Genomic DNA, 10,281 nt, shown 5'->3' on the forward strand with positions numbered 1-10,281 from the left:
CTCTGCGGCATATGGGATCCTCCCAGACCGGGGCACGAACCCGTATCCCCTGCATCGGCAGGCGGACTCTCAACCACTTGCGCCACCAGGGAGGCCCCCTAAATACCATTCTTGCTTGGAGCATATAAAAGGGTCATAGCAAGATGTTAGATGGATAATGAGACACGTTATGGAGGGGTTATGTGTGGAGGTGTAGGGATAGGGACCCAAAAGAGAAAGTAATTCATCATAGACTTGCTACCTTTGTCATTCTAACTATATGGCAGACTTCTGACTTCCCTGTAAAAATGGCATCAGCTGGTATCTTTAATTAGGCCTAGTCTGGCAGACTTTTCTTGAATAATAACTTGCACAGCAGCAGCAGAGAGCCCTCACATAATACAGATATCTTTACATTTATGATCGAATTATTATAAAAGCATCAAATGGCCGCAGCTATGATGTTAATGGTTACTCTTGTGTTGACAGGTTGGCTAGTCCTTGTGCCACCTAATCAGATTAGGTATTATATACTGTGACACCCAAAGATGTTAACGTTATAGGTTACTAAGGCCATAGTTGAGTCTAAATAGCCAGTAAAATAGAAGAATCTAATAAAGTTGTAATATGTTGCTTATATTTTGTGCTTAATGTTTTATGGCTTAGGATAATTAGTATTTTTTCTTGGTTCACTTTGGACAGTGTTTCTGTTTTCTGATTTTCTCCCTGGTTGCTTTCAGAGATGCACGCTTATCTCTCAACATATAATAACCCCCCCCCATTGGAGTGTCTTCTAAATGCTGTTTGGAAGGCTAGAGAAAAGCAGACTTCCTCTGAAAAATGTATGATATGAAATAGCATGTCTTGACTCTGAGCACTCGGTAACTTTAATGTTTTTGATGGTAGAGTTTGAAAGTTATCAGTAGGTTAGTAATCGTAATGCAATAATTATGCATTAGTTATGCCTCCAGATTGGACCAGCAACTGTTGTGCACAGATGAGTTAAGGATGTAGGTTACCTGTGAACGCTGGAGGGCATTTAAAGATGAGAAACAGTCTTCTGGCAAGTGCTAGATTCTCTAGAGATGAGGCAACACTGAGTGTCTGAGTGGACGTCCTCTAACTGGGCTTTCCCAATGATGTTGTTTGAAACTGATTCATAGCAAAGTCCTCTCCCAAAACTAACTGATGTCAGTGCAAGAAATGCTGCAGATCATCTTAAATACATAGGTTACATTTTATTAGATGCTTTGAAAGTCACTCTTTGGGAAGGGAAGAGGGGAGCAGGCGAGGAGGAGAAATAGAGAAGGATGGTTTGTGCCGTGGCATTTCTGTACTATAAGCTTATATGTAGCATTTCTACCAAACTTGACCCTATTAATGTCCTTGGAAAGTAATGGTTAATATTTTGAGTTCAAAAAGATAACTACAAACATTGTTTTCCTTGTTCTAAAGATGTTTTTTTCCCATTTGAGGCAAAAAGCCACTTAAAAGTGAATGTTCAAATGAAGCTCATGTAATGGACTGTTTTTACTGCCCTGAGTAAAAGAACCCCATGCCTGGGTACATGGACGCAGCTGGGAAAGCCCTTTGATAAGGCACTGTCTGGTTTTCTCAGGCATGAAGATGAGTCTTATTACTATGCACATATTGGTCCCTTTTTCAGGCCTCTAACGTCAGTAGGTTTATCATTAATATTTTCAAAAGCACTGCCATTCACACACTGATGATGGGCTGTATCATTCCTGTCATCAGCATATGGTTGGGAAAACCAGTTCATAAGATATAAACAAAATACGAACATTCACTAATTTTCTAATTTTGTGAATATTTTTGGAGCAACAAGGAACTGAAGTTTCAGGAACTGAAGTGTTTTTTTTAGGTTTTCCTATTTTGTTCTGCATAAGACTGCTTTTTTTCCCCTCATGGTCATTTTAAAGTTTCTTTCTCCTATTTCTGAAAATTGCCTTTAAGCATCACCTATATTGCTGAAGTGTTTGCAACTCTCTGCCTGCTATTTCAATACACAACTGACATAGCCTTTCTGTCCGTACTTCTCACCTATGTCCTTACTGTTACATCTGCTCCATTGCTTGACTATGTGGGATTTTCATGTTGTCCAGAGAGCATGATTTGGGTCCATCTGGATCAGTTGAGTTCGAAGATGCTGGTAATTATTAATCAAGCACCTTGGAGTATGCTAAGTTGTTATGATAGATTCTGATCTTTAGAAGATCTTGCTTTAGGGCTTCCCTGGTGGCACGGTGGTTGAGAGTCCGCCTGCCAATGCAGGGGACACGGGTTTGTGCCACAGTCCGGGAAGATCCCACATGCCGCGGAGTGGCTGGGCCCATGAGCCATGGCCGCTGAGCCTGCGCGTCCAGAGCCTGTGCTCCGCAACGGGAGAGGCCACAACGGTGAGAGGCCCACGTACCGCAAAAAAAAAAAAAATCTTGCTTTAAAACTAGTATCTGAAACACCATTGATCCGAAAAGAAGATAATGTTATAAGGGGAACATGTCATAGAGAACTGAGTGGTGATTGAAGTTGTACCTTGCAGACAGACATGTTGTAAATGAACAAAGTGCCAAGCATATAGTAGGTGCTTAATACCTTAAAAATCACCATTCCTGCTTTGCAGTTTACCCAACATTTTTACATATGGTTTTAGTCCTTAATAAATGAGGGAGGACTGACAGGCAGGGTCGACGCCCCTACTCAGCCTTGAAGCAGTTATAGAAGACTGACCGTTGCCCCTTGCTTTCCATTAGAATGTGGGAGTAAAATTTCTGAGGGGGGGATGAAACAGGAGGGGAGGGGTCAGGGCACAACCTTTAAAAGAATGACATAGCCATAGGACATGACAAAAACTTGTTAGAACCAACTAGATCCAAGATGGCGGAAGATTCAACTTCCAGTGGACCTTGAGCCTCATTATATGCTCATTGTAATACATTAGCATATGCTAAATGACATGACACCCACAGGTGTCATGACAGTTCCTAGGCCGACCATCAAAGGTCAAAAAGTGAGTGGTGGCCCAATTTCTGGAAATCTCCGCCACTTCTCCAAAATAGTTGGAATAATCCTCCCACTCATTAGCCTATGAAATTACCCAGCCCATAAAAACTAAGAACCCCATATTCCAGGGCCTCTAGCCTTTTGAGACGGACTGCATTCTGTATGTGGAATGTGTATCTCTCTAAATAAGTTCACTTCTTATCTAAAAGGAGGGAGGGAGGATTGTGTGAGCCATTCACTGGAATTTAATGAAGTTGGCAAGATAGTTATTATCGCATCATTACAAATTAGAACGAAGCCTCAAAGATCAAGCAGCTTGGGGACCTCCCTGGTGGTGCAGTGGTTAAGAATCCGCCTGCCAATGCAGGGGACACGGGTTTGATCCCTGGTCCGGGAAGATCCCACATGCCACGGAGCAACTAAGTCCATGTGCCACAGCTCCTGAGCCCGTGTGTCACAACTACTGAAGCCTGTGTGCCTGGAGCCCGTGCTCTGCAACAAGAGAAGCCATCACAATGAGAAGCCCACGCACCGCAACAAAGAGTAGCCCCCGCTCGCTGCAACTAGAGAAGACCCAACGCAGCCAAAAATAAGTAAAACTTAAACAGTTTGCCCAAGAGCAAGCTTGCCCAAGGGCACCAACTAATGACAAAGCCAGGCATAGAGAGCCAGGTGTTTTGACTCCCAAGTTTAATGTTTTTTTTTTTGTTTTTGTTAAAATTTCTGTTTGCACCACGCAGCACGCGAGATCTTAGTTCCCCAACCAGGGATCAGACCCACGCCCCCTGCGATGGAAATGCGGAGTCTTAACCATTGGACCGTGAGGGAATTGCCCCTGTTTTCTTGATGTCACACTGCCTCATTTAACCACTTTGTGCTGCTTTTTCTAATCAGTACAAGAACCAGCCAAGACCAGTCTGGAACTTTTAACATGGAGCACTCACAGAAATTTCTTTTAAATGGGATTAGTCTTCTTGCTTGGCCTTGTTGAGGCAGGTCAGAGATCTTGACCACCATTAAGGATTCTGTGTGAACTATGAAGGTTTTATTCTGCTTGATGAATGTGTATAAAACAGGTCTCTCCTTTTGCTTTGTGTCCTAGCCCACAAATCAGTAAATGTCAGATAGCCCTCAAAACACAGCATCCCTAGGGACCCCAGGACCCTGTAAACATTTGCCCCACTTTAGAGTGTTAGCTTGAGAAAGACTTCTGGAGTTTGCCTCACCTCTGTTGCTACATGTTTCTTTCCCAGAATGGGAGAAAAATTTGTGTATAATCAGGCACCAAGACACTTGCCCAAGTTACTGGGGGAAGGAGACCCCTTTGCTCTCAATTCTAAATCAGTATTTTATTAATCAACAATAGTTTTATTCTTCACCGTGAGCAGAGCACTGTGCTAGATCCTAAGGAAGTTCACAAAGATTGTCATATTCTACCTTCAAGAACTTAGAGTCTAGTTGAGAATGTGGAACAGATGTGCATACTTTTCAAACAAAAGCAACTCAAAGCAATTTAAGCATTGACTGATAAGTGAAGAATACGTGTTGTAGGGAAAAGACACTGAATTCCAGCCCATCGTTGTACACAGCCATGCTACTTCAGAGGGGTGTGTGTGCTCTAAGCCTCCACTTCCTCACCTCCCATGCTGTCCTTGATTCTTCTTAATCCTGGCTGTGTCCTTACAACTCCAAGGAATCTACCCACCAATGTCACCAGTTACCTTGTGGTTGCTAGTTAGATGGACCAATGTTTGTTTGTATTTGCCTTGTGTAGTATTTGGTACTATTAATCACTCTTGGAACACTCCCTTAAAACGTTTTCACTGGGGGAATTCCCTGGCAGTCCAGTGCTTAGGACTCTGCACTTCCATTGCAGGAGACACGGGTTTGATCCCTGGTCAGGGAATTAAGATCCCACAAGCCACACAGTGCAGCCAAAAAATTTAAAAATTTTTTAAAATCAAAAAAGTGTTCTCACTGGGCTACATCCTGGCCCTCTTCCCACTGTGCACATACGTCATGGCTCATTTTCAACCATTCCCATGGCTGGTGACCCCACGTTCACCTCTCCAACCACACCTGCTGGACAGCTCCACCTAAAGATCCCATAGACATCTCAAAATCAACACGTAAATTCAACTCATCATTTTTCCTTCTTTCAAGATCTGTTCCCAGTCTCAGGAAAGACACTACCACCAGCCGATCACTTAAGCCAGAAATTAGTGTCTTCTTTGATTCTCGCCTCTCTTACCTTCTTTCAAGTCTTGTCAGTTCTAACTCTTGGCTATCTCTAAAATGCTTGCCTCTCTTCACTTTCAGTGCCTACATCACTTACCTGTTCAGATCCTTGTCTGCCATCTCTGAGACTATGCATTAGCTGGTAGCCTGCCCCGCATAAATCCTCTTTTCTTCCGGTAATAGAACCCATATGTTTCTTAGCGAACCATTCCGCCTCCATTCTCAGTTCATGTGGTTTGTTGGGTGGACTGACTCCACCCCTAGACTCACACCTGGGTACCTGCATCACTTCCTCCTCCCCAAGCCCCCAGCCCCAGGAACTGGGTGAGGAATTGGCACATGATCCAGTTAGAATAAAAGCTAACTGGGAGTTTTTTCTGTTACCCAAAAGCAAGGTGCCCTTTTTCCCCTGGTGTTGCTAAGAGGATATGATGTAGGCCTGGGCCTCTTGCTGGCCATCTTGCCATTTGAGCAAACTTGCCTGAGAAATGGAACCCACATAAAGGAAAGCAGAGCTGAAAAAGCAGAAGATTTGAACTGGACTTATCTGTGCCCAAAAGCAGGATACCCTTGGACTTTTCAGTTATGTGAGAGGAAAAAAGTGTACCTTTGTGCTTAGATCAGTTTGAGTTGAATTTTCTTAGAACCATAAGGTTTCTGGCTGGCACGTGATCAGATGATGGAAGTAGGCAGGAAAAGAGGAGTCAGCTGAATCCGCAGTTTCGCACCTTGACGTACTGAAAGAAGGGTGGCTCCCCTCTCAGAAACAGATTGCTGAGGAAAACTGATTTCAAGAGGGTCGTGAGTTTGGCATTAGACACATTGAATTTAAGGTGCTTCAGACCATGGAGGAGGCAACTGAAGATGTATTACAGGGGCTGAGAAGGGAGACTCTAAATGGATTGTTAGATTTCGGAGAAAGAGATTTTTCAGGACTCAGACTCTGAGGAAATCTAGCACCAGAGCATGAGAATCCTCCCTAATAATCTTAATAGTTAACATTTATTGAGCATTTCCTATAAGCTGGAGATTGTTTTAGGACAGACATAATTGAGATAGCAAGAGGAAATAACACCCCTCCAAGCTACCCAATAATAAGGAACCTGAAAAATGGTAGATCTGAAAGACTCAATAGGCATTTCTTGAGATGTTAGTTGTGGTCCTTAAACTTGTGGAGGTCAGGGATGTTCTTTGAGAATCCAGTAAAAGCTAAGGTAGATCTCTCCCCAGAAAAATGTACAACCAATCACACAAAAGTTTGCATATAACTCATAGGGTTTACCGAGGTCATCTTTATTAAATCACAAGGATGTGTGTACGAGAGAGAGAGAGACAGGGATAAAGACTGGAACATCTTCTTGTGCCAAAAAGTAAGGAAAAGCTCAATGAATAATGGGGACATGTAGAAGGAACCAGCTTGAAGGGGTTTCTCCACCCCCAGTCAAGTTAGAAACAATTTGAACACTCAGGAACAGTATTTATCAAAAATAGTATTAATAGGTGACAACCTACTGAATGAGTCGATACTGATAAAAATAAATGAATAAATTGGGAAAGTAGGGAAAGCTCTTCCTTATAGGAGAATGCCAACTAATAAATACGGAAGGACTAATGGAGATAGAGAATCAACGTTTGGCAACCACTATGGAGGTGACTGATGCACATAGGAGTTGTCAATAAACATGAAGGTGAGTTGGTGGAAGTTTGATGAACAGGATATTGGCATAATATCAGAATACCTCTCCCTCCCTCAAAGACTAATCAATTACAAAGGTGAATTTAAGGTAGAGAAACCTGGCTGATTGATCAAGGTTAACATGGCCAATGGTGGGGTGACTCACATCTCCTGGTGTGAGGCAGAGAGGAACACAGCACCATCTCTGAGATGTTCCTGTCAAGAATGCATGGCCTGAATCTGGTCATGAGCAAACACTGAAAGGACCTAAGTTGAAGGTCATCCTACAGAACGAAAGCCTATGCACTCAAAACTGTCAAGGAAATGAAAGACAGGGAGAGGTTGGCAAACTGTTCCAGACGGAAGGAGTCTAAAAAGACATGACAACTAAAGACAATGTATATTCCTGGATGGGATCCTGGACCAAAAAGGAAACACTGACATTGTTGGGACAGTTGGTGAAATTTGAATGAAATCTATAAACTGGCCAGTAGGGATACACCAACGTTGATTTCTTGATTCAGTGATTATGCAGGGTGGTGTCTTTGTGTGATATTGTGATCTATAATAACTAATATAAATTTGGTCTTCAACCCTGGCTTTTGGCACAGAGCTCCTAAACCCTTGGAATTTCCTAAGTGATGAGTGATAAAGGTGCCTTGTTATTCATAACAGGCCCCTTTCAACCACATCAGAGTTTATACCAATGAGATAACTTTTGGAAAACCCCTAAGGAGGGGGGCTGGTTGCCAGGGGAGCCAACCACATGATTAGACGGTTGGAACTTTCAGCCCCAACCCTGGACCTCCAGGGAAACGTGAGAGGCTGGAGATGGACTTCAGTCACCAATGGCCAGTAATTTAATCAATCATACCTATGTAATGAGGCCTCCATAAAGACCCAAAAGGGGTTCAGAGAGCTTCCACGTTGGTGAAACAACACATCCACGTGCCAATAGGGTAGCACACCTGAAACTCCACGAGGACAGAAGCTCCTGTGTTCAGGACCTTTCTGGACCTCTCCCTTTGTATCTTCTCATCCAGCTGTTCATTTGTACCCTTTAATATTCTTTGTAACAAACCAGTAATCTAGTAAGTAAACGGTTTCCTGGGTTATGTGAACCGCCCTAGTAAATTAATCAAACCCAAGGAAGGGGGTCATGGGAACCTCTGATTTATAGCCAGTGGGTCAGAAGCACAGGTGACAACCTGGACTTGTGACTGGCATCTGAAGTGGGGGAAGACCTGTGGACAGAGCCCCTAACCTGTGGGATATGATGCTGTCTCCAGGTACATAGTGTCAGAATTGAGTGATATTTGTAGGACAACCAGTGTCCACTGAGAATTAGAAAATTGCTTGGTGGTGTTGGAAAACACAGACCTCGACCTTGTTTGGGAGTGTGAATGAAAATTAACAGAGCTAAGACACCAGCCAAACCCCCTGATGCTGCGCTCTGGAGCAGAGAAGGCGAGTGCCCAACACCCCGTGTGACTCAGACCTGACGCCCGGCCCTCAGGCAGCTGCACCTGACCAGGAAGCCCCTGACAGGTGGAGGAGGCTGCCCCTCAGGAGTCTCCGGGGCCCAAGAAGAGGAGCCCCCAACAGGACGCCTGACTCTCAGGTGACTCCATGACAGGATGGCTGCCCAAGCCGTGTGGCTGACAGGGTCTTGGTTCTCCGGCTGGGTGTCAGGCATGAACCTCTGAGGTGGGAGAGCCAAGTTCAGGATATTGAACCACCACAGACCTCCCGGCCCCACGTAACATCAATCAGCGAGAGCTCTCCCAGAGATCTCCATCTCAACTCTAAGACCCAACTCCACTCAACAAACAGCAAGCTCCAGTGCTGGACACCCCATGCCAAACAGCTAGCAGGACAGGAACAAAACCCCACCCATTAGCAGAGAGGCTGCCTAAAATCATAATAAGTTCACAGACAGCCCAAAACACACCACCGGACGCAGTCCTGCCACCAAAAAGACAAGATCCAGCCTCATCCACCAGAACACACGCACCAGTGCCCTCCACCAGGAAGCCTACAGAACACACTGAACCAACCTTACCCACTGGGGGCAGACACCAAAAACAACAGGAACTACGAACCTGCAGTCTGTGAAAAGGCGACCCCAAACACAGTAAGTTAAGCAAAATGAGAAGACAGAGAAACACACAGCAGATGAAGGAGCAAGGTAAAAACCCACCAGACCAAACAAATGAAGAGGAAATAGGCAGTCTACCTGAAAAAAGAATTCAGAGTAATGATAGTAAAGATGATCCAAAATCTTGGAAATAGAGAAAATGCAAGAAACATTTAACAAGGACCTAGAAGAACTAAAGAGCAAACAAACAATGATGAGCAGCACAATAAATGAAATTAAAAACTCTGTAGAAGGGATCAGTAGCAGAATAACTGAGGCAGAAGAACGGATAAGTGACCTGGAAGATAAAATAGTGGAAATAACTACCACAGAGCAGCACAAAGAAAAAAGAATGAAAGAATCGAGGACAGTCTCAGAGACCTCTGGGACAACATTAAACACACCAACATTTGAATTATAGGGGTCCCAGAAGGAGAAGAGAAAAAGGGTCTGAGAAAATATTTGAAGAGATTATAGTTGAAAACTTCCTTAATATGGGAAAGGAAATAGTCAATCAAGTCCAGGAAGCACAGAGGGTCCCATACAGGATAAACCCAAAGAGAAACACGCCAAGACACATATTAATCAAACCATCAAAAATTAAATACAAAGAAAAAATTACTAAAAGCAGCAAGGGAAAAGCAACAAATAACGTACAGGGGAATCCCCATAAGGTTAACAGCTGATCCTTCAGCAGAACTCTGCAAACCAGAAGGGAGTGGCAGGACATATTTTAAGTGAGGAAAGGAAAAAACCTACAACCAAGATTACTCTACCCAGCAAGGGTCTCATTCAGATTTGATGGAGAAATTAAAACCTTTACAGACAAGCAAAAGCTAAGAGAATTCAGCACCACCAAACCAGCTTTACAACAAATGCTAAAGGAACTTCTCTAGGTAGGAAACACAAGAGAAGGAAAAGACCTACAATAACAAACCCAAAACAATTAAGAAAATGGTAATAGGAACATGCATATCGATAATTACCTTAAATGTAAGTGGATTAAATGCTCCAACCAAAAGACATAGACTGACTGAATGGATACAAAAACAAGACCTGTATATATGCTGTCTACAAGAGACCCACTTCAGAACTAGGGACACATACAGACTGAAAGTGAGGAGATGGAAAAAGATATTCCATTCAAATGGAAATCAAAAGAAAGCTGGAGTAGCAAGTCTCATACCAGACAAAATAGACTTTAAAATAAAGACTATTACAAGACACAAAG

Source organism: Mesoplodon densirostris, chromosome 11 (assembly GCF_025265405.1).
Source record: "Mesoplodon densirostris isolate mMesDen1 chromosome 11, mMesDen1 primary haplotype, whole genome shotgun sequence".
Taxonomy (NCBI): Eukaryota; Metazoa; Chordata; class Mammalia; order Artiodactyla; family Ziphiidae; genus Mesoplodon; species Mesoplodon densirostris.